A 24,908-nucleotide genomic window follows, 5' to 3' on the forward strand; every position below is an offset into this window, starting at 1 on the left:
ATCGCTATTGGACCATCTCCCCTTTTGTGTTAGGTACACCCAAACTTCCTACAACAGAAATGATGTCCTTCACAGAACACAGCATGTTTGCTCTCAATATACTACCAAAATCAAGCACAAAATATTGGGGAGGGGGGAAGATGGCAAATGCAAATCTATTCCTGTAAAAAAGCATTCTCATTCAGTACTTGCTCACATTTCAGAAGGTAAAATTCAAGAAGGCAAAACATCTCTGTGTCCTCCAGGTCAACTTTTAGCACAACGTTAGTTTCAGTGGAGCTGTCTTCAGGCACAACTTGCCAGCAGCAGTCTTCCAGCAGACACAAAGTACAACTCAACCTTCCCAGTGTGACCTTCAGGGATAACTACCGCTTAAATACCTGGCTACAGTAACAACACCTGCTCTTGAACAGAAGCACATCCTGCTCCAGGTTTAGGAGAGCACTCACCATCTGCGAGAATGCTGTCTTGTCCTTTCTCAAACCCAAACGCAGCTATGCTTAGATGCCTCCATCTCCAACAGCAACACCCACCTCGATGAGAGGGTGACGCTCTGCCTTTACAACTGGGGTTTCGCCAAGGGCCTGGGAGAAAGCAATAAGGACAGCGGTGTCGAGGAATGCTGGAAACACACGGGAAACCCGGGCCCTGACCCGTGAGTCCCCTGACAACGCTCCCCCCGCCAGGCCGCGCTCCCGGCCTGCTCCTCGGCCCGGCGAGGACAGCGCCCGCTCGGGGCCGCCCCTTCCCTTTCCCCCTCAGCCCCGCCGGAAGAACGGCAGCTCCCACACGAGGTGTCTCGCTCCACACACACTCCCCTCCGCCGAGGCCCTGCTCTGTCCCCAGCCCTCTGTCCCCGGCCCCGCACACGGCAGCTCCTCAGCCTCCAGCACCGGCAGCTGCAGCACCCCCAGCCCCGCCCCCCACTCCGGAAGTGACGCCTCCAGCCCCAAAGTCCCGCCCACCCCACGCTCCCCCATTGGCTCCTGGCTGGTGGGGCGGGGCCTCCTGGGGTGGGACTGGCCGGTGGGGCGGGGGTGGCAGTGCGCATGCGGGGGACGTGGGGCGGGGCCTGAGGGGCGGGGCCGGGTCGGAGCATGCGCGCTGGCGTGGAGGCGGGGCGGAGGGGTGGGGGCGGGGCGGGGCGGGCGGTGTCCTGCTGCACCGCAGGACGGTGTGGGAATAAGGAGAATAGCCCTGAAAAGACAAAGTCCTCCTGGTGATGCCGGATGTGTCCGCAGGAAAGCTGCAGCCCCTACGCGAAGGCTGCAGTGAGGACACGCCTGCTGTGGCAGCGGGGGTGGTTCGGGGGAGCACCGCGTCTGTCCCCACAAGCTGCGTCCGGACTCTCCTCCCCTCCGCTCCTGCTCTGCTTTGAGTGTTGGAGCACCGCAGAGGGAAGGGACCAGCCCGTGGGGACGGCTGGCTGCCACCCTCGCAGGAAAGGGGTGTGAGATCACACCCGACTGTGGCCAGGGGAGCTGAGCTCTGCTAATGGACATGGGACCCATGGTCTCACCCGTCTGTACCCACCCGAGCCTAACTCTGCCCCGAACACAGTGGGGGATCATTCATAGTTTTAAGGATTTTGTTTGTTTTCTTTTAGATTCCCCTGTCATCCCTGGGGAGGACTCTTGGTGACAGAGATCCTCAGCACTGCAACTGCACTTGGCAGTGATAAGCAGTGAAGAGCTGTGATTCCTGAGGGGCAAAAGGATTCACTGTGTCTTTGGTGCAGAGGGAGGAGAGCTGACCTGTCCATCCCTCTTCTTCCCAGCTGCCCTGTGCCCCCAAAGTGGAGGACACTTGCACTCATGTTACCCTAAAAAGAAACAACACTGCAGAGAGCAGAGGAATCTAGTCCTAAAGTGTAGATCTCCAAACTCAGTAGCCCTTCTCAGAGCACCTGAGGGGGGTCTCAGCCCTCCCCTTCTAGCCAGGAACACATCAGGCTCATTCCAGCTGCCCACATCCAGCTGCCCAGAGCCCTGCTGATCTTTATAGAGGAGCTACACCTGCACAGAGCTGTCTCTCAGCAGTGCTGCCAGGTTGCCAGGAGCCCCGTCCATCCCAGAAGTCCCACCTGGGAACAGTGGCCCAGCTGAAGCTGTGATTTTATTTGTCCTTTGCACTCCCTCCTCCTGGGAAATGTTCACTGAGGTAGACTAAAATAATCCCCTATGGTCTCTCCCTAAACAGTGGAGAGAGGCTGGTTCCAGCATTGTAATTTGTCTCATCGGAGGAGGGTTATCTACAAGAGGTGGAAACATCTCACTCTGGAAGCCCCTATTCCCATCTCTTTACTGGGCAGGACACCTAGACTCGGACAAGAGGGGAGTTCATTTTCCCATGGTTCACATATTGATTCAGAGGAGCCAATCTGGGCATCTGATGTTAGGTTAGAAGCCCCTGGGGTGGAGTGGGATTCCACAACACACACACACAGGAGGTGGGATTCCCCTTGCCCAAGCTGAAGTGTGCACAACAGAGCTGCCTGCATGAGAGCTCCTTCTCTAAGCTCCCAGTATAATCCCTGGAGATGGAGGCTGGGAGTCAGTTGCTCACACACAAACACCTGGTGACGTTTGAAGAGACAGAGGTGATCCAAGGCATGGGCCAATGTCTGTTTGCTCTGATGGAGCAACTGGGAGACCTGCATCCTTCTAGACCATGAGGTGAGGGGCCAGATGGGGAATTTCCTTGGCCATCTGAAATGACCCTAAATGCCTGCTACAACTACAGCTCCACTCACTAGGAAGGGCAGACACAGGCACATCTCCACATTGCAGACCACTGATGTAATTCAGTGCAGACACTTGATTTCATGACATAAAAATAGACTTGCAGAGCCATGCCAGGTGCCTGGGGGGTCCCATACAACTGCATGCTTCTAGTAGATGCTGCATGGGAAACCCTTCAGGAAAACCATGCCCTTTTGAAGTGGTTGCTGGGCATGTGCCCCAGGGCATCTTGGAGTTCCTACCTGTGCCCACACAAAGGAATCCCACCACTTCCTTTAGGCATAGTCCAGCCCATCTACCTCCAAGCGTGCTGCATAGATGGGAGGCACAGCACACCATGGTCTCAGCTACATGCCTACACTCTCAAACCCTTCTAATTCTCCTCTCCCTAGCTGACTGTGCTATTCGTGCCCATAGGGTAGCTGGATGGCAGGCTGCCCAGGCCCAGGGACCTTCTCAGTGGCACCTGGTCCTTTCTGGAGATCAGTTCACCTCTGTCCCTGGCCCCAAGGTGCTGCAGAATCAGCTTGGGCAGCAAACCCCTCTCCTACCATTTCTGCATAGCCTAGCTCTGTTTCTCCCTGCCCTTGGGTACTGCAGGGTTTACTCTCTTAGTGGCAAACTCATTTCACCATTACATCTGCTATCTATGCCAGCATGTCTCTGCTCTCAATCAAAGCCTTTGCATACATTGGGTCCTTGGTAGCAGGTTTCCCCAGGACAAACCTTGGGGCCTCGAGAAACTTGGGGATTTGGCCAACAGAAGCCTCATAAAGTTGTACAAGGAGAAGTGGCAAGTCCTGCATCGGGGAGGCAGAACAACACATGCATCTGGATGGGCTGGGTCCTGACCGGCAGAGGAGAAGGACCTGGATGTTATGAAGGAGGCCATGTGAGCCAGTGGTGCATGCTCACCACAAATGGGGCCAGCTGCATACGGGGCCACATTAGGAAGAGAGCGGCCACCCAGACAAAGGCAGTTATTATCCCCCTTGACTCAGCACTGGTGTGACCACATCTGGAACAGTGTGTCCCAGTGTGGGATGCCCAGTGCTGGAGGAAAGGGGAGGAACTGGAGAGGCTCCAGAGGAGGTCTGCCAAGAGGGCATTGGGGCCTAAGTGCATGGCCTGTATGGAGAGGCTGAGGGAGCTGCACTGCTTTAGCCTGGTGAAGGAGAGGCTAACGGCAGTAGAGGAAGAGCCTGTGACTGCTCAAAGGGTGGTTTCAGAGATGGTGGCACTCTTCTTGGGAGTGGGAAACAGCAGGAGAAGGGGAAAGAGCCACATACTGCAGCTAGAGAGGTTCTGACATGACCTTAGGAGGAGGAAATGTCACTCCAAGAGTAGTGCGGTGGTGCTACAAGCCACCCGGAGGGAGCCTGTGATCAGCCCCTGGCTTTGTGTTTCAAGGAAAAGCAAGTGAGGACAGAGAGACGTCAGCAGAGGTGGGGAGATTCCAGGGTGACAGCAAGGTGGGGAAGCAGGCTCAGTGTCTACAGTCTGCAGGGAAACAGGCACAGGTGTGGGACACTGTAGGACAGCTTGTGGTGGAGGCAGCCAAGGGCCCTACCAAGGCTCAAAGCCTCCAACACAACTGAGGTCTTTGTCCTCTTCCCTATGGCTGCTGTCTCTGCCACCAAGGCCTCAGAAAAGACACCGTGTCCTTAAAACACAGTGCTGCCTTGCTGCCTCGTCATCCCCAGGGAGCCCAGGAGGTGCCGTTTCATTGCCCTGCACTCGGCGTTGCACATCTTCTCACTGCCCCTGCAAAGAGCCCTGAGCAAAGCATTACGGAAAGCATCACCCTACCCAGGGGCTGGCGGTCAGTGCCTGGCTGATCTGCTTGATAAAACACATCAAGGTTTACCTGGCATCAGAGCCACCTAAACGTTTCCTTTGCCTACCTGCAATCAGGGCCTCCAACTCGCTGCTCTCATCAGCCCCCAGGGAGGCTTTGTGCATAATGGCCCTCAGTAGGGCTTCAAAAGAAACTTTGGGATTTACTTCTGACTTTGACTTCTTGAGAGGTTTGTTCCATCTCCTCTCAGTAGCTCAGACTCATAAGACTCAGCACCAAATACACCGGAGGGGCCATCACAATGTCAAAACCTCTAACAAACCATGCCACTCCCCATAACTTTCCTAGTTCTTCAATCCTTGGGGGGCTCACTGGAGACATTTCAGGAGTGTATTTACAAGAGCACGATTTCAATGAGCACCTAAACAAAAAAAGGATTTTTCTTTTTTTAAATTTCCTTAATTTTTCAACTTACAGAATAAGTCAGATCCACATTCTTCAACTGACGTTGACCCAGAGGGTCTCCTAATGAAGTCCTGATGTGTAAGAAGAGTAGAATTTTTGGTAGCAGACGTGGGTGGACGACCTTCCTCCTCACCTCCCCAACTCTGCCCTTTCTCTCTTCAGCCACTGGGGACTTAACGTCACTCTTGTTAAAAAATAAAAAACTTTTTTACACTCAAGTCGGTAGCTGAATGGTACAGCTCCTATGCACCAATTCCCACCTCCTTTCCTTAGACAACTAGCTGCAGACACAGCAGGATTTGTCTTAATTACAAATAAACACAAATAAAACGTGATACAGTTTATTAAAAAAAAATACACTTCTCAACTGCCTGTGAAGTCCAAGCTGCCTCCACTGAGGTCCACTTTCCACAAGGAATAACCTTCCTTGACGTGTTTGACACTGAGAGAGAGAAACACACCTAAGGAGCTGGCGAAAGACAAAATTAGACTCCTGAAAGACGAGGCAAGCTTCAGGCTCCCTGAAACTCAGAGCAGCAACTGGAAACTTTCACCACATCTGAATGGGTAAAGAGCAAGGGGTGGAGGGAAACTATGGGAAGTGCATATGCCCAGGTAGTCTGGTGCAAAGAGAACTTCAGAAAGGATCAATTTAATGAGGACATGGGAAAAGAAGTGAACGATGACTGAGATAACACCCAGAGCATAACAGACCGAGCAGTGGGAACACAAATTGAGGGGCAGATCAATATTTCTTCGCCTGAGATTCATACTCTTCCTCAAAATTTCCAGGTTCATCATGCAAATAGATTGATATGAAAATTAGTGAAGCATTTTGAGCTGATGAGAGTGTGTTCATGTTTTTTAACTGTTGAAAACAGTTCTTCACCTTTCCAGGCCGAGCTCACGTGTCTACCCACAAGCATCCAGTGGCACTTGGAGAGGCCCCAGTGTCTCTGAGGTCCCTGCCTGGGCCTGGCAGCTCTCCCAGGGGACCTGCAGAAGACTGGAGCCCCTCGGAGCTGCAGATGGAGGCTGGGCAGAGGGGACCAGGGCACCTACAGCGGCACCAGACATCCATGACCCTGTGACTGCATCCCACCCCACTTCTGAAAATCACTTCTCTTTTCAAACAAAAACATAACACAACATCTCCTCCCCCACAAAGACGACTGTACGAAAAGGAAACACAGGAAGCATGATAAGAACACAAAGTATCCTAAAAGCTGAAAAGTGTAACAAAACATTTCTTCACCTTAGATCGTTTTCTTAATGACTTAGTTAACTGTTTCATTTTTATTGACAGTTCTAAACAGTTCTCTTATAATACATCCTACACCACCAAAAAAGATATTTTTGTGTCTCACACGGAGCCCAGGGCTCCAAAACCAGTCCCTGCCCAGGGCTGTCCATGCCACCTCTCACTCTTTGCCCAGAGCGAGTCACATGCTGAGGTGTCAAGCTCTCACAGCTGATGGAGGAAAGCAGGGTCATCAGCTCCAAACAAACGCTCCATTTATTGACAGCCTAATTTGCACACATCTCAATGTACTTGTTTATCAGTGACATCTTAAGAGCCCCTAAACATCTAGCCACGCTGCCTTTTCGTTCCCTGCATGGTCACTGAAGCGTGACTCCATTTTAGGCAACAACAGGGATGAGACTGCTCTCACCCAATGCCAGATCCCTTCTGCACAGAGGTTTGTCTCTAACCCAGTTGCCTGCTTTTCCCTTTCTAGTCAGGGGAGAGAAATAGGTTTTCTCACTGGTAAGGCTTGAGAGACAACTTCTGGTGGCCAGCTAATGCTCCAGAAAGGTTCCTGGAGGTTCTGGGTCATGTATTCTTGGGCCTTTATCCCATAGCTTCTGGGTCCCGTTTACTGACATTTTCTGAACATTTCCATTAGAATTGGGCCCGCACCATCAGAAAAGATATTCTGGGCCTCACACAGAGCCCAGCACCACCTAAAACACTCCCTGCCCAGGGATGCCCATGCCATTCCTCCTTGCGCAAAGCACATCACACTGAGATGTTCAGCTCTCCCAAATCACAGTGGAAAGCAGGGTAAGCAGCTTCAGGGAAATACTCTGGTTTTGGATGGCCACATTTGTGCAATCTCAGCATATCTGGGCTACATCTTAAAGCAGTCGCTAAACACCTAGCCATGACCCCTTTTCAGTCCTTGCATGGGCAATGAAGCGTGACTCCATTTTAAGGGGCACAAAAGGGATGAGACTGGTCTCACCCTATGGGAATATCCATACCTATATACACACATACAGGAATTCATCCCAGTACATTTCCTACCGACCCGCTGAATGGAGAAACTGTCTTCCGAGGAACTACTATATTTAAACGGACATTTTCAACTCTTCTTCTGCCTCTCTGTCCTTTCTTCTTCCTCTGCCTAGTCTCTCCCCAGAGCTCTCCAGGGAAAGGTTCACTGAACCACAGCGCTGAGGGTGGACGAGACCTCTGGGCACCACCTTGTCCAACCCCGCCGCTCAATGCAGAGGGAACTAGAGGAGGTTGCTCAGCGGCTCGCCCCAACTACGCGTTGTCCACAAAGGTGCTCAGAGTGCACTCCATCCCACAGTCCAGGCCACTGATGAAGAAGTCCAACCGTGTTGCCCCAAGTGTTGATCACTGGGGGATACCACTAGTAACTGTCCACCAGCTGGACCTCCGTCCCCTCCCAGAGCCCGGGCAGCCTTCTCCACTCGGGACACTGCTGGGCAGAAACCGGAGACCTCAGGCCTGTTTTGGCCCCAGATGTGTCTCCATGTGGACACATGGAGGACAGAGACCCCGTCCAGACCGGGAAGGACACGTCCTCGTGGCCAGGACGTGCCGCTGCCCCACCACCCTGCCGAGAAAAGTCCTTTGCTCTCTGCCGGGTCGCGCCAGCCCCCGGCCGGTGGGTTTAGCTCTCGGTCGGACCCGATTTCTGAGGTCAGATGAAATCGCTCCCATCTTCGAGCTCATTTAAACTGTTTGTGAACGTCTTGTGGCCTCTTCTGGTCCGGCTGGAGGGGGTTATTCTGCCTTCAGCTGATCCCCTTCCCTGGGGACGTAAACGAGCGAGACGGGAGGATTTTCCCCAGGAGCTTCCTGCAGGGCCGTTGCTGGACAGCTCACATGGCTGCTCCTACTCGGCCGAGCTCTGGGAGCAGCTGGAGTTTCCTGCTTTTTCCCCATTTGAGGAGGCCTCTGCCAGCCCCAGCACAGGGGACAGGGACAGCCGGGCTGTACCACGGCTGGGGAGGGGGGTGACAGCCGGGACGTACCACCGCTGGGGAGGGGGTGACAGCCGGGACGTACCACGGCTAGGGATAGGGGTGACAGCCGGACTGAACCACGGCTGGGGATGGGGGTGACAGCTGGGACATACCACGGCTGGGGATGGGGGTGACAGCTGGGATGTACCACGGCTGGGGATGGGGGTGACAGCTGGGACATACCACGGCTGGGGATGGGGGTGACAGCCGGGCTGTACCACGGCTGGGGATGGGGTGACAGCCGGGACATACCACGGCTGGGGATGGGGGTGACAGCCGGGCTGTACCACGGCTGGGGAGGGGGGTGACAGCCGGGACGTACCACCGCTGGGGAGGGGGTGACAGCCGGGACGTACCACGGCTAGGGATAGGGGTGACAGCCGGACTGAACCACGGCTGGGGATGGGGGTGACAGCTGGGACATACCACGGCTGGGGATGGGGGTGACAGCTGGGATGTACCACGGCTGGGGATGGGGGTGACAGCTGGGACATACCACGGCTGGGGATGGGGGTGACAGCCGGGCTGTACCACGGCTGGGGATGGGGTGACAGCCGGGACATACCACGGCTGGGGATGGGGGTGACAGCCGGGCTGTACCATGGCTGGGGAGGGGGGTGACAGCCGGGACATACCACGGCTGGGGATGGGGGGTGACAGCCGGACTGAATCACGGCTGGGGATGGGGGTGGCAGCTGGGACATACCACAGCTGGGGATGGGGGTGACAGCCGGGACATACCACAGCTGGGGATGGGGGTGACAGCCGGGCTGTACCACGGCTGGGGATGGGGGTCACAGCCGGGACGTGCCACAGCTGGGGATGGGGGTGACAGCTGGGACGTACCACGGTTGGGGAGGGGGGTGACAGCCGGGACGTACCATGGGAGCGCAGCAGGGCAGCAGGAACAAGGGGCCGCCCCCACCTCCACCTGTGCGGCAATGCCATTGCTCTGTCTGCACATCACTCAGGACACATCCCGCCCCTCCCAGGCATCGGTTGGCTCGCTCCCTCCAGCGCGCTAGCTGATTGGCCAGCCGGCCGGCAGGGCGGGGCCCTCCTGCAGGGCTGTGGAGCCCTCGGCCGCCCCGAGCGCTGCCTCCGCGGGGATATTCACCGCGCGGCGTCACGGCCTTTTCTGTGCGAGAAGACCGGAAAAGCGTGACGAGAGGCAGGAAACGCAGAGCCAGCTCCGCGAGAAACAACTGGAAATGCCCGGGGAGCGATGGTGGGCAGCGTGTGTGACACTGGGCTCTGGGACAACGGGACCCATCTCCTGCCCACCCCACGGCGCCATGGGGCGGCCGGGGCCGCCGTCCTCTCCCAGCCCCCGCCAGCCCGATCTGTGTCCAGGGCATTTCCAGCACCAGTGGAATGAAGAAAATGCTGCGTGTCTCCCTGCAGGCAAGGAAGATGCAGAAGGTGATCCCAGATGTGGTGCAGCGGCTGCAGGATGCCGATGGGGAGATGGACGCCAAGGCGCTGGCGGTGCTGCGCAACGTGCTGCACCACGCCAACCCACGGCAAACCAGCCGCCTGGCTGTGCAGCTGGCCCACAACCTCCTGTCCCTCTTCCCCAATGTGAGGACGGTGGCGGGGAGCTGCTGGGAGGCCCTTTGTGGTTCCCCCCAACCACCGCTGCTGAGGTTGCTGTGCTTGCCCTGGCAGGAGGTCAGCACGGTGCGGGAACTGGCCGTGCGGCTCTTTGGGGAGCTGCTGGGCCGGGCAGTAGGCGGTGAGAGGCAGCGCATGAAGCAGCTGGCACGCCAGGGGCTGCTGCCCCTCTTCTTCCATCTGAGTGACCCACACCTCGGTGCGGCACAGGCACAGGGCACCGTGGTGAGCTGTGAGGCCACCCCAGTAGGCACCTCAGGCAGTGGCTGTCGGGGGGCTCTGGCCTGGCCGTGGTGCCATCGCCCATCTCCCCACTCCTCCCCAGGCTGCCCAAGCAGCCCTCGTGGAGGCTGCAAAGCTCCTCAGGTGGAAGCAGCTCCGGAAGCTGGCCAAGACGCTGCAGACCTGGCGCATCGGCGAGTGCCTGGTGAGGAGGCCCCAGCAGTGCCAGGCCTGTCCTGGTGGTGCTGGCCCCTGTGCCAGTGGTGCCAGCACCTCTGCTGGTGGAGTCAGCCCCTCTCCCACCAGTGCCAGCCCTTGTCCCAGCAGTGCCGGCATCTTTCCTGGAGGTGCCGGCCTCTATCCCAGCTGTACCAGGCCCTGCCCCGCAGGTGCCAGCACCTCTCCTGGTGGTGCCAGCCCCCGTCCTGGTGATGCCAGCCACTGTCCCTTCTGTGCCAACACCTTTTCCAGTAGTGACACCACCTGTCCTGGCTGTGTTAGCCCCTGTTCCGGTTGTGCCTGTGCCTGTCCTGGGAGGGGAGATGGGCCCAGTGTTGCCAACACCTGTCCTAGAGGGGGACGGGTGTCTCAGGGAGAGGGACAGGCCTGGCGGTGCCCGCACCTGTACCAAGGGTCTCTGCAGCTGCAGGAGGCTGGGCCGGTAGCCAGTGAGTACGTGAGCTGCAGCTGCCGGTACCTGGAGGACCCCCGGGCCCCTCTGCGCGAGCAGGCTGTGTGCTTCATTGGTGAGCCCCCCCGCCCAGACACCCACAACCCTCTCCTCACCCCCAAGGTCCTTCTCCTCAGGCCCCACGTCCCTCTCCCAAGTGCCCATGTTCCTCTCCTCAGTGTCTCTGACCCTCTCCCCAGCACTGGATCCCTCTCCCCAGCCCCTGGGTACCCCTTCCCAGCCCCCAACACTAACTCCTTAATGCTTAGATCCCTCTCCCCAACATCTGGGACCCTCTTCACAGTCCCTAGGTCCTTCTCCTTAATGCCTGAGTCCTCCCCAGCCCCCATGTCCCTCTCCCAGGTGCCTAGGTCCCTCTCCTCAGTGTCTCTGACCCTCTCCCCAGCACCAGGTCCCTCTCCCCAGCCCCTGGGTCCCCCTCCCCAGCCCCAGGGACCAACTCCTTAATGCTTGGAGCCCTCTCCCCAACACCTGGGACCCTCTTCCCAGTCCCTAGGTCCTTCTCCCCAGCCCTCGAGTCCCTCTCCCCAAACCCCCAGTCCCTCACCCCAGCACTAGGTTCCTGTCCCAATGCCCAGGACCCAAATCCCTCTCCCCTGGCCGGATCTCACCTTGTGATCGGCTGTGTGTGCCTAGGGCTTGCTGGGCGGCTCCTGGACTGGTGCGAGGAGAAACTGGAGGAGATGTGCAGCCGTGCGTAGGGCATGCGGGGTCGGCCGGGGCTGGCGGGAGGAGGCCGGGGCTGGAGACGGAGGGAGTTTCTTGGGTATTTGAGGGACGGTGTTTTTGACTATGCAGAGGACACCTAGGCCATGCGCCAGGCCGGAGGGCTCTTGCATACCTTTCCTGAAGGGAATCTGGGGGCATTTGGGGGATCACTGAGCCCAGACAGATCCCCTTGTGCCCTGCTCCCCCTTGGCCCTCCCTTGAGCAGGGGCCTGGGGTCTCTGCTGATACAGAGCTTGATTGCTGCTCTCTTTCCTCCCATCTCAGTCCTTCAGCGCTTGGACAATGACAGCAGCCCCACAGTCCGCTGCCTGGGGATATCCACAATCTTCATCCTCCAAGCACCCCGGAAAGCATCCCCGTCAGGCTTCACCATCCGAGCCCTGTGCGCCCGCCTGCGGAGAGCCTGGCAGTGGTGGCACCCAGGCCCAGGTGCCGGTGTGGACTGAGCATCCCATAATTCGGCATCCCCCAATTGCCAGTCCACTCCCTGCGCAGAGCACGTTCAGCAAAGCAGGTGGCTCTGGGCCGTGTCCCACTGGGCTTGCACAAGAATGAAGACACCACAGTCTGCCTGGGAAATCCTGTTGCTGTGTTTGCCCACACCCATATTAAAAAGCTTTGTCTTGTGTTCACCTGGAAGACTGGGTCAGATGGGGCTGGTGAGGGCTCCAGGGTGAGTGCGGGAGGAGGAGCACAGATGCCATGGAGAGGGGGCCCGATACAGCTGGAGAGCAGGAGGTGATGGAGGGCATGGGAGTGTGCGTGCTTTGTGGGGCCCTGTGGTGAACCCAAAGGCAAAGCAACTCACAGCCACCTCTGAGGCATCTCAAGGCACATGAATTGCCCTGCAGTCCCATCAGAACACATCTGTGTGCCTTGTAGTACATCCCAGGTCCCTCTGTGCACCTTTTGGAGCTCCTTAGAACCCCAAGAATGGCCTGCTTGAACCCCAACAGAGCCTCCCCAAGCCCTGCTCCTCCTGCACAGTTGTCCCTGAGCCACAGGGCTCCCCAGTCCTGCACATGGCACTGGCAGGACTCCCATGTCTCCTCTGGCATCTCGCCAGACACCCACAGATGACATGGGGCTCTGGATGTCTCCAGCAGTGTCGCAGCAGACTGGTGCCTTCTCCTCCTCCTCCTCCTCCTCTGGGTCATAGGGGTTCCCCACAGCTCTCCTGGGACATGGTGTCCTTGGCGAGGTCCATGATGCTTCCTCTGGGGTTCCCCACAGGTTCCTCGGTGCCTCCTCCTCTGGGGTCCCCCATGTCATGCCCAGAGCCAGGTGTAGCACCAGCCCCCATAAGCACGCAGCACCCCTTGGGGATGGACCCCCTCCATCCACCCGAAAAAAACCCTCCCCTGCTGAGGGCCCTGCAGATGTCCCCTCCCCCACAAACAAGCCCCAAAGCCACAAATCCTGCCCAAAAGCCCTTCACAGCCCCCAGACCCTGCCCCAACACACCAGTTAGCCCCCACATGCCTCCAAGCTCTGACCCAACACCATCCTCAACTCCAGAACCTCCCCAAACCCTATCCCAAAGCCCCAAACACCCCCAAACTGCCCCCAAACCCTGCCCCAACAGCAGCAAGCTAGTCCTTGAATACACTTTAGTCTCAATTAACACACATGTCACTAGAATCAATTAGAGGAAACATGGGGGCCCAGCCTGGAAGCCCCACACCCTGCATGCCTCCCACACCAGCACAGCTGGATGCCGAGGTGCACGGGCCCAAAACACCCCCAAACCCTGCCCCAGCACCCCCAAACCCTCTCCTAGGATACCATTACACCCCAGGGCCCCCACATCTTCTCCCAAAGCTCCCAACCCAACATGTACTGGGGGGAGTTATCTGCTAGTGTCAATGGCCCCTTGATTGTACCAATACGTTAAGGTAGAAAAGGTGTTCTAGTAAATAGTGGCTGTGATCTGTTTCTCCCCTTTGACTGGGTCTCCTTTGCCAGAAAAGGGAGTTTACAGCATCTTTTGGTGGACTAGGTTGATTAGTGGGCACCCAGGTGACAAGAAGACTTTTCTCCTTTCCTTTCGAACCATTTCTCAGAACCTTCTGGACATGCAAGATGACTCCCTAAATGGGGCTGCTCTGGGATGATTGCACCGTGCACAATGGTTAATGAGGCCATGAAGATACAATTTCCGGCTGCAGAAATGAAAGCCTCAGGAAAAGTTGGAGAGGACACTGAAGGGCTCTGGCGAAGCCCCAGCCCTGCTGCAGGAAACAGCACAGCTTGTAAGCATGTCCTCAGGGAAGGAGAAAAGCATTGCTCCAGCCCATAGGACAATGAGTGCTAGTCAATACTACTTTTTATGACCAAAGTGTTGCAAAAGCAGAAAGGACTGCAGATGTCTTGCTCTTTGGATAGCAGATTATGGAGCATTTGGCAAGTTAAAACACAAAACCAAAACCCAAAAAAGAAACGCTTTAATGTAGCTTTGAGCAATGAGCTTTGAGGAACGGTTCCACGAGTCACACTTAAAGTTCTGGAGAAGTGCTTTGCACTTCTGAAAGCCTCATGGCCTCAACAGTTCTTTGGGACTGTTTTGCACGGTAACCCTTGGAAGGAGGATAACTGGAAGAGAAGCAGCAAGACCTAGTCATCCAGTCAGTCATTTCAGTCATCTCGGAGGAAGTCTGAAACAGAGGGAAGTAAATTAAGGGCGCTCACTACTTCAGCTGGAGAAAAACTGACAGAATGAAGGCTTAAGCAAGCATATATGAAGGCTTGAGAGAGAATACTGAACACTAGAATAATACTGAACCACAATACAAGTAATATTTTTATGGAAGATGGTAGAGGTAAGTATAAAGGATGCTCCTACCCACCTAACAACCACAGCTTAATTGCTGTATGGAAAGTTTCCAACAAGTTTGCTCCGTAATGCATGATGGCAAGTGATGTGTTCAGACCTTTCCTTTAAGGAAAACTGAAAAGAACATGGTAAGGAGGAAAAGACCATGCCTATATTGAAGAGTATTCATTTAAAAGACAAATGCCAAGTCCCGGAGATGTCTACTAGTTTTACCGAGTACTGGTATGAATCATTTTTGTGCTTGGCGGGTGCTGCCCTTAAAGACCTGACGGCTTTCCTGGGCTCCTGGACCCTTCAGAGCTCCCTCCCACGGGACCCCCCAGCAGTGCCCTGGAGAGGCCCAAGTCTGCCCCTCTGAAGTCCAAGGTCTGGACTCTGCTCCTGCCCTTCCTCAGTCCCTCCAGGATCCGGGACTCCATTATTTCACGGTCCCTGCTGTAGACAAGGCTGACTCTGCCAGCCCTGCTCAGTTCCTCCCCGTCTCCATCTTCCCGACCCAGGGCAGCATCCCCCTTCTTGGCCCTGCGGCAGGGGCCGGGCCGGGCCGGCGGGGCTGAGGGCGAGGGCCGGGCCGAGGGCCGGGGCGAGCGGGAAGGGGGCCAGCTGCGGGGCGGCTCCGCGGCCGGGCAGGGCCGGGCCGGGGCAGGGCTGGGGGCGGGTCGGGCTGCGGCCGGGGCCGGGCTCCAGGGCGGCGGCGCCAGGCCGGGCCGGGCCTGACAGCAGCGCTCCGCCTGCGCCCCGCCTGCCCCGCCCTCTGCGCTGGCGGGCCAATCAGCTGGCGAGGGCAGGCCGCGGGCCAACGGCAGGGCCGGGGTGAGCCGTGAGCGACACGCAGGCCGCCCAATGGCCGCCGCGCCTGGCCGTGGCGCAGCCCGTCTGCCCGCCCCCCCGCCGGGCCTCGGCCCCGGCCCGGGAATTTGGTGCTGCCGCGGGCGAAGTCCTGGCTCTGCAGCTGCCCGGCCCGAAGGTCTCGGCCGCGGGGAGGGAGGCGTCGCGGGGCCGTGCTGGTGCCCCGCCGAGGCAGCTGCCGGGCGGGAGCTCTGGGCGCGAAGGCCGGAGGCTTTGGGGCACCGCCGGCTCCGGCGTGCTCGGGGCTGGGGCTCGCCCAGAGGGATCGTCTCTCGGTGCCGAGCCCCGAGGAGCGGTTTGTCCTGGACGTGCAGGTCCAGCCCCACCGCGGTGTCCGCGGGGCACCCGCCGGGGGATGGCTGTGGTGGTGGTGGGTGTCAAGGAGGTTGGTGTGGTGGGTCACAAGGATGGCTGAAGGGCTGGAGCGTCTCCCGTCGGAGAGAGGCTGAGGGAGCCGGGAGTGTTTCGCCTGGAAACCAGAGTGGTGGTGGGATGTTTTCCGGGTGTCCAAACAGGGGATGTAGGGAGGGTGTGAGGGGGACGGAGACCGTGGTTCGGAGTGGTTGTCAGTGGTGTGGAGTGAGAGGAGGAGAGGGAATGGGCACCAAGTGGCCAAGCAGGAAATTCCACCTTGTTCACTGTGAGGGTGGTCAGAGAGTGGAGCAGGTTCCCCGAGTGTCTGTGGGGTCTCGACTGTGTGAGATACTGCAAACCGTCCTGGCCTGGTCCTGGGCAACCTGCTGTAGGTGCCCCTGGTTGAGCAGGGGGTGGGAGAAGGGGATCTCCAGAGGTCCCTGCCAACATCATCTATTCTGTCACTCTGTCAAAACAACAAAACTCTTATCCAAAATAAGCATTCAAAGAAAAAAGTGAAGTAGCCGAAGAGTTGCTAGCAGTAGGTCGATTGGCTCAGTTATTTTCAGTGCTTGTGGACGGGGAGAGGGAAAAGAAATAGGATTTTCAATTCCAAGCTCTGTTGTCTTCGTATCATGCTCATTAAGAAGAAAGAAAAAAAACCTCATGGCTTTCAGGATGGAGGCAGCTGTGATGTTGCTGATGGGAGGTGGAAGGACTACAGGGGAGGGGCCTGGAGGCAGCAGCCCCCTCATCTGCCTCCTGCAGCAGAATTTATCCACGTGCTGGTGACCAGGACTTCCCTGGGGAAAGGCTCTCGCCTTCTCTGCTGAGTGGGAGAGCCTGGGAAAAGGAGTTTCTGAGCTGAGATGCTGAGCACCGAGTGCTGGGGGCTCTCGCTTGGTCTGCTCGAAGAACTGGATGCATTGGGAGGGTGGTTTTCTTTCTTTTGAGGGAACAATTTCCTCATGGGAAGAAGCAAAGACTAGTCCTAGACTGGAAGCGCCTAGGATGGATGTCCATGACTCTGTTTGGCACCTTCCTTAGTCCTGGCATTTCTATTTCTGTGTGGCCAGATGCAAGGGCCCTTGGTACTTCCTTTTCCTCCTTTGGACACCTCATCTGATAGTGGTGGACCTTTCTCTCTACAGGGCCATGTTGGCCAAATCCTTGGCTCCCAGCAATCAATGCACTGCCATCAGTTCCTGCCTCCAGTCCCACTTCTCTCAGCGTGTCCTCGCATGAGAGATGCTCCAGAGCCATGGTCATTTTTATGGCCCTTTCCTGGAGTCTGTGCAGCAGGCCCATGTCTTTCTTGTACAGGAGAGCCCACATTTGGACACAGCCCTCCAGGTGCAGCCTCACCAGTGCTGAGCAGGAGGGAAGGAGCTTCTTTCTTGACCTGCTGGCAAGGCTCTTGCTACTGCAGCCCAGGATACTGTTGGCCTCCTTTGCCATGAAGGTGCACTGTTGGCTGATGACCAGCTTGTCCACCAGGAGCCGCAGGTGCTTCTCTGGAAAGCTGCTCCTCAGCCGGTCAGTCCCCAACCTGTTGTGGTGCATGGGGATAGTTCTTCCCATGTGCAGGACTTGGCACTTTCGTCTGGTGACCTTCATGAGGTTCCTGTCTGCCCATTTCTCAGGTCCCTCTGAGTGGCGGCACAATCATGTGCTGAATCAGCCACTCCTCCCAATTTTCTGTCATCTGCCAGCTTGCCTCGGATTCCTTTGGCCCCATCATCCAGGTCATGAATGAAGATCTTAAACAAGGTTTGCTACATTGCTCCCAGGATCCTTCCTGGACTGCCTCCATTCGGCTGTGCTCCCATACAAACCCAAGAGGTACCTGAAGGCAGAATTAGTCCACGTCCTGCTCTAATGAATGATGTGACTGGGATTTTATGGCATCACCTTCCTCTGGTTTTCCCAGTCCTTGCAAAGGATTCCTTGCTCTTGCCCCTCCCTCACTCCCAAACTAGACGCAAGGGCGCACAACACGTGTCTTCAGGAGAGTGTTCCAAATGCACCTCAGGCTCCGAGGAAAGTGTCTTGCCATCTTGGGCACATAGGAAAGAACTACCACTGCTACAAAACACTGGAAATGTCTTGCAATGTCATAAATGTAGAGACTACATAGGATGAAGAAGAAAGCTAGGAATTCTTCCCAAAGAAAGTAAACATCTCCCTGGCCACCGGCAAGGAGGTCGCAGGCTGCTCCTTGCTGACAGATGTGAAGAGTGCCACTCAGCAGACTCACACCCAGTCCCCAAAGGAGAGACACGGGCAGTCCCTGGAGGAGAATCAGCCTGGTTGTGAGGTAAATGTAGACCAGGCAGCACTCGTGTATGTTATGGGTAGCGGGCTGGGGAGGGCTCTGGGGAAGGAGGTGCAAAGGCCAGAGGGGGAAATGCCGAGCTGTGGGTCTGTCCAATTGCTGTGTGGGGCTGGTGTGTGCACATCAGCAGAGCTGCTTAGGCAAGAGCAATGCAGGCCTGAGCCCCTTGTGGCTAGTTGTAGGGGTCAGAAGGGATTGCTTGTTGGAGCACATCACAAGGCAGCTACAGGCACCGCTCCTGTGCGCGAGGCTCCTGCCTGCCCTTTTTGGGAAGGCAGGTACTGGGACGCCCAGCACAGACGCTCGCTGCGAGCTCGCTGGGAAAGGTCAGCACTTTCTCTCCCGTTATGGCCAGAGGAGGAAGGCAGCTTTTCCCTGTCAGCAGGGTAGTGTGAGCACTGTGCATGCAACTGCGGAGACATTAGTTAAATGTGAAAACAGAAGCTGCCCCCCAAAGCGCTGTGTGTTCTGCTGCAGCCTGCCTGTTGCCTTGGGAGTTGCCTTCCAGGTGGAAAGTAGAGGGCAGCCGGGAGAGTAAATGCAAAGCAGGCAAAGTAAGAGCTGGTCAAGGCCACCCCTTTCTCTGTCCCTCTTAGGATCACTTGAGTGAGCTTTAACTCTGGAGGTGTTTGAGAAGGAGGCATTTTGAATAGTCCTGCAGACTTAGGAAACTCTCACCTTCAAAAACCAAGACGTTAACTTGCCCTCTTTTCTCTGTTCTTCAGATGATTAGTTTCATTTGGAAGGGTACTTAATTTTTGGAGTAGGATATGCTCTTCTGGGACTGACTTTTTTGTGTGTTTTAACCTCCTCACAGCTTAGGTACTAGATTTATTCATTGATGATTAATAATCACAGAGAAGTTTTAATGCCCTGTTGTCTAATAAGGCAAGAGAGATAAAAATTTTGGAAGAGTTTCTTTAAAATGCAGCTCTTAACCCTCTGGCATCCAAACAGAAAGCAGGTGAAGATCTTCTCCAATTCCAAGTGTGCTAAGTACATTTTGAACCAAGGAGGAGCTCCCTGGGAAGCACAACCCCATGAGAAGCCTGTAACAGCCCCCCATCCCGCGTGGGGACCAGGCCAGGGCAGCATCTCCCATGGGGCGGGCTGCGACGGGGGTCGAGTGGGGCTGCGGTGCCCCCCGTCAGGGGGTCCCGGTCTTCCCACACAGAGGCGTCCCGGGAGGACGGTGGCAGCAGGGCTGAGGTCGGGCACCATCAGGGAGGGGTCTCTGCCCATTTTGGAGGCTGGACAGCATGGGGAGCCCCCGTCCTGTCCCCGAGGGGAGGCGCTGGGTCCCCCTGGGCCCGTGGTTCAGCCCGGCCCCGATTCCATCCCGGTGCGGCAGTTATCGCCGTGGGAACGCGGATGCAGCGGGCTCCAGACGTGTTGCCCGGCACTGCGTGGGGCAGCAGGAGGATCTGGGCTCTCCCCGGAGCAGGCACTGCGTGGGGCAGCAGGAGGATCTGGGCTCTCCCCGGAGCAGGCACTGCGTGGGGCAGCAGGAGGATCTGGGCTCTCCCCGGAGCAGGCACAGGATCCCACCGCCCCTCGGCGCGAGCCATGGGGAGGCGAGTCAGAGTGCAGAGTTGGGTGCCGCAGCCGCAGCCGGTAGGAGGCGCTGGGTGGGATGGGAGGCAGGTCAGGGCCATGGGGCTGGGAGCCGGGGTCGGTCCTCGCAGTGTCCCCAGGCCCCCAAGGGGGTGGTAGGCAGGGACCAAAGTGGTACCTTGGATGGTGTTGCCACGACAGCCATCCCGTGCTGGGTCCCCACAGCTCTTCAGAGCTGACGGCCACAGACATCCCCTCCCTGTCCCCTTCCCATCCCCATCCCCATCCTGGGAGAGCTCTTGGGGAAGGGTTTTTACCCTCCTGCTGGCCAGGGTCCTTGTGGCACACACACAAAGCTGATGCTCTTTCAAATCCAAACATCCCCTTTGGGTCCAGGCAGGTGGCAAGGGTACCCTTAGGGCAGGAGCTGTCTGTATCAAAAGAGGAAGAGCTTTTCCTTCAGTCCTAAAATCCCAGAAACTGCCTGGCCTCAGGCACACAAAGCCTCTGTGTGATGATAAGGCTGACATGAAGGTGAAAGGCGGCCACAGACCACTGCCAAGAGCCCTGGCACAAGTTGCAGCCGCCAGGGCTGGGACAGCACGGGGACTGGAGCCCCAGGCACACAGTCCCTCGCACAGCGCCAGCCCCTTCGGGGGCCTGGGGGTCACGGAACAGGGTTCCCTCCCTGGTGGCCGCACACTTGGGGCTGACAGCTCCATTGTGCAAGGGGCTCTTGTCCTGCTCACCTGGATCAGTGCGTCCCCTGTCCTTGAGCAAGGCCACCGCACATGCACAGAGCAAGGCCACAGCCGAGGCGTGGAGACACTCAGTTCTGCCTTGTGCCGTTTCCCAGCAGGGCATCATGAGACGGTTTCTGACCTTCGTGAGGACCATGCTGTGGAACTTGTGGCTGTGGTGTTTTATCCAGCTGAAGACGTGGGGGAGAGGCGAGCAGCAGGGCAGCCGAGGAAGAAGGCGGCTCCAGTGTACTCAACTGGGTAAGAACCTCGTGGCCAGAAGTACCCTCAGCTTCTGGCAGCAGAGGCAATGGGGAAGGTGCCCTCCAGGTTCCTGACACAGGGTCTGGGGTCAGACTGTGGCATGGCCCTTGGGGACACGGGCCTGTTCCATTGTCTCCAACATGGCCCGGCACCTCCCACAAGGACAGACCCTTGTGGGGAAAGCCAGGTGTGGCAGCTGGGAGCCATGGCAGCCTCATCATGCACCACCATGGTGTGTCTTGCAGGAGCCACATCCGACCACCATGTGCAGCCCCTCATCAACGGTCAAAGACCTGCTCTCTCCTACAAGAAAGGAACAGGCTCCTTCGTGGCACAAGTCATCTCCGCCTTGGTGAGTGCCGGCCTCGTGTGGGCTCTGGTGCTCCATCAGTGCTGTGTCACTGATGCCAGCTCACTTGGTTTCCCACAGACCTGGGCTCCTGCCTCTGCTCAGAGGCGAAAACGCACACAGGCTTTTGGCATCCTGTGGCGAAGACCGCCAGATACCCGTGTTCCCTGTGAGGTAGGGGAAAAGGCTGTTTTGTGCCCTTGTTCCTCCATCTTGGGGCCTTGGTGCCGTCCGTGCCTCAGTTTCCCCATCCTGGATCTAGCACTGGCCCACTGGGCAGCCTGTGGGCTAAGTCAGAGGAGAGGCAAGCTGTAGGCTCTGCAAGCAGCAGGGTTTGAGAGAAAGGTGCTGGTCGAAGGCCAGGCGAGAGTGGGGCTCCTTGGGGTGTCTCCAGGGAGTTCATCTTGGGGCAGTGGTGGTATCGGAGAGGAGGGGGACAATGCAGTGTAACAGTCTAAGAAGAGCGTGGGCAAAGGGGCTCTCTCTGGAGCCGTCATGGGCAGGAAAGAGCAGGCTCTGCCCAGGCATGTGTGGGATGAGGACTGTACTGCTAAAGGCCCGTTGGAGCAGGACAGGGACCAGGAGTGGGGTGGGGAGCAGGCTGAAGATTGTGAGGAGGCTGGAGAGTGGGATGAGGTGCTGAGGGCAGCCTGACAGCAGCAGTTAGGGACAATCTCCCCCCTCTGGTGCAGCAGGGGAGGCTGGAGTAAGGGCAGCCCCCCGGGGCAGGACAGGCTGCTTGTCCGTGGAGTCAGGGGAGGAGAGCCCAGGTGCGCACAGCACTATGTGGGGCATAAGTACAAAATTGGGAGCTCGGGAAATATGTGTCTCTTCCTAAAAAGTCCTGAATTGTCCCTCACAAAGGAACCTTTTGGGTGGGTGGCTCAACACCATTGCATTGAAAGTGGAAATAAGGTGGGTGCTTTCACTGAAAGGGAAAAGGGGGCCCAGGAAGCTGCTGCCTGTGTCCGTGGGAAGGCCTGGGGCTGCCGTGGGGCAGCATGCAGAGCACCGGGGCCCCTTGTGAGAAGCTGTGTGGGATGAGAGGGCTGTCATGGGGCAGCATGTGGAGTGAGAGCTGTGTGGTGCCGCCTGGGGAATGAGAGGGTTGTGGGCGTTGCTAGGGCTGGCAGCTGCCCTTAGGGCAGCATGTCCTGCAACCCCCGCATGTGGGGCCCTGCTTGGAGGGAGCCCTATCCCTCTGCCTCCCCACATCCCCCTTTGCTCAGGGTGGGGAACCGCCTGTCATTGCAGTCCCTGACAGCGAGCAGCGAGACGCCGAAGCCCAGGAGGACAACCGGCCGATGGGGAAACCTGGGGGGTACCGTGGCGCTTAGCACCAAAGCGCTGCCTCATCCCGTCTGTGTAAGAGGAGCACTCTGGGGCCAGGATCAGTGGCAGCATGTGCCACTGTGCTGAGGAAGGGCTGTGGGAGTAGTGAAATGGGAGGGTTTGTGGGCCGAGGAGAGCCCTGAGGGGAGAGTGTGGGTACCTAGCCGCACGGGGCGGGAGGCCCAGTGCTGGGCGCTGCAGAAAATGGGAGAAAGTGGTGGGTGTGTGCCCACTTGTGGAACTAAAGGGAGGGTTAAGTCAGGCTGTTCTGTGTGTGGAGCAAAGGAGTGGGCTCAATCAGGGTGCTTGAGGGTGAAGCCTGCCCAGTGCTTTGGGGCAGTGAGCAGGTGGATTTCCAGCCTTCCCCATGTGCCGAGAGCATAATTCTCTTGCTCCTCTGAAAGCACCACAGAAGGCTACTTCTGACTGACTGACCTGACAGTTTCTCCTTTTGCAGAGTGTGGAGCCACGCAGGCTGTGGCTCCCAGTCCACCAAGCCAACGTGAAGAATGTAAGCGCTGCTCACAGCCTCCCGAGTGCTCAGCTCGGGCCTGCTCTCCTGCCAGGCAGAGACTGTCCAGAGCTTGTCTCTGCAGTGACGGTGGCCCTGGGGGACACGTGTGGGGCACCGAGGTGTCGCTGCTTGAAGCGACCTTGTGTCTACGTAAGAGGAGCGGGCTAGGGGAACAAGGCATCGGGACAGCTGGTTCCCCGCTGCAATGGAGGAAGGGTTTGGGGAGTGGAGGGGAGGGAGGCACTGAGGGTGGGGGGTGATGGACGTGTGAGCCCCAGCCATGTGGGGTGGGAGGAATGGTAGTGGGTGTTGGTGGAAGACGGGGGCTTAGGTCTGGACGCAGTCCTGGAGCAAAGGGGTGAGCTAGCTCAGGGTGTTTTCGGGATAGTTCTCGCCCCTGCTGCTTTGGTTGGTGAGCAGGTTTTGTGCAGCCTTCCCCATGGGCAGAGGTCAATAGGTAATAGAAAGGGAGGGTTTCACTCCCTTCTTGCCCACTGGCAAGCAGCCCACTGGCACGCCAGGGATGAATGTGCCCAGGCAAGTCCTTTGGAAAGCCAGGGTCGGGGGAGGTTTCCCCAGAGTTGGGTGGGAAGGGGGATGTTATGTGCAGGGTGCTGGTCCCGTGCCTCGTTTGTGTGCAGTGCAGGGGTAGGTAAAAGCCTTTATTTTGATGGGGCCTGCCAGAGATATGCGAGGAAGACGAGGGACATGACCACGCGCCCCAGACCAGCAGCTTTGCCAAGTCGAGCCAGGATCCCACAGCAGATTGCAGAGTGGACAAGGAGCCCTGAGCCACAGGCCTGCTCGCCCGATCCGATCGTCGTTGACAACGCACCAGGGACAGGCGACGCTTGGGACACCATTCGGTGCTGGACCCAGGACATGAGCCAGAGCCTGGAGAAGCCTTCAGCCTCGCTTCAGGTGAAGGGGTTTCCCTGTCTTGATGGGACAGGTGGTGGGCAGCAGTGTGTGGAAGGGATCGGGACATAGAGGAAAGGCCAGGCTCCAGCAGCCCGAAGCAGCAGGGAAAGCAGGAGGGCAATGGGAGCAGTTTGGGGGGAGTCCTGAGAGACTTAGGGGTTCTTGGGTTGTTATCTTGTGATTATTGCCTTGAGGTTGTACTCCTTAGAGGTTATTGCTTTGAAGTGGGCTAGGCAAGTTGTCCCTGGGAGCTCCCAGCCGATCTGCAAAAGGGCCGAAGAAGGCTCCTTCGGACTCACTGTACCACCAATGTCTTCTGTTGTAGAGCCCGGAGAGCATCCCAGTGCTGATCCCAATCCCGGAAGCAAGCAACAATGACGTAAGCATGGCTCGCAGCCCCCCACATGCTCACCGCCATGCTGCTCTGTGTCCACGCGCAGCTTGGCCAGGTTCTGCAGATGGGATTGTTGGTGCAGGCTTTCTAGGCCATGTAAGAAAACAGGCCTGTTGAAAAGAGGGCGAAAAGTGCAGGCTGTGCAGCTGGTCTTCCTGTTAGAGGGAGGGCAAGAGCCCAAACCTAGGACTAGGAAATAGTCCAGGGGCCCCTTTCATGGTGGATCTGAAGGAGAGGTGCAGAAGGTGGGCTCATTGGGTACCCCCAGCCCGCCAGTGTGATGGGGCTCAGAGCTAGTGTGTGCAGGGAGGTGTAGAAGGCTGTGTGGGGGTGCTGGAGGCCCAGAAGGCTGTGCGGTGGCCACAGCACTTTGAGGGCTGTGCCACGGCAGTGGGAGGGGCTGGGAAAGGCAAGGCTGGGGCAGCGACTGTAGGAGTTTGCCAGGTGGGGCAAGTGGTGGTGGGGGGGGTGCAGGAGGTCTTTGAGAGAGGAGCCTTTGAGTAGGCGTAGGGCAAATGTGGGCTGAGGTGTTGCTAGTGGAGTTGTGGAGGGAAGAGGCTGGGAGGTGAGAGCGGGGCTGCCTTGAGCGCAGCACCACCGATGGCCCCTTTGTCCCTGGGTGCGCTTGATGGCCAGGAGGGGTGTTGCCTGGAGGAGTAGGCGCCATGGTGGGAGGAAGGAGGCGGGAGCAAGGTGTCTTTGTGGGGAGAGGAGGGTGAGTGGGTTGCGGGGAGGTGGGCCAGATGCGTGGGCCAGGGGTGGCAGTGGTGGTGGCAGCGCCAGGTGCCTGGCACCTGCGAGGGCACTCAGCACCACAGGGAAGACACTGCTTGTGGTGGGAAGGTGCAGGGCAAAAGCTGCCAAGTTGGTGTGGAGCGAAGGGAAGAGAGAGAGGCTGTAGTTGGCGTGGGAGCAGAGGGGTGGGCTGGC

The 24,908-nt window shown here is 57.7% G+C and overlaps 1 protein-coding gene and 1 long non-coding RNA gene across 2 annotated transcripts in view; one reads left to right on the top strand and one right to left on the bottom strand.

The window, feature by feature from the left end:
* Positions 1-24,908, bottom strand: part of LOC138063507 (maestro heat-like repeat-containing protein family member 7) — a 330,369-nt gene that overhangs the window by 85,709 nt on the left and 219,752 nt on the right. The window lies entirely within an intron of this gene.
* The window catches only part of LOC138063501 (uncharacterized), an 87,102-nt gene continuing 79,310 nt past the window's right edge, over positions 17,117-24,908 (top strand). The window contains exons 1-2 of the long non-coding RNA XR_011137080.1: positions 17,117-17,892; positions 20,321-20,465. This is a non-coding gene — a long non-coding RNA (uncharacterized lncRNA). The remainder of the gene's footprint in view (positions 17,893-20,320; positions 20,466-24,908) is intronic.

The sequence above is a fragment of the Struthio camelus genome, chromosome 32 (assembly GCF_040807025.1).
Source record: "Struthio camelus isolate bStrCam1 chromosome 32, bStrCam1.hap1, whole genome shotgun sequence".
Taxonomy (NCBI): Eukaryota; Metazoa; Chordata; class Aves; order Struthioniformes; family Struthionidae; genus Struthio; species Struthio camelus.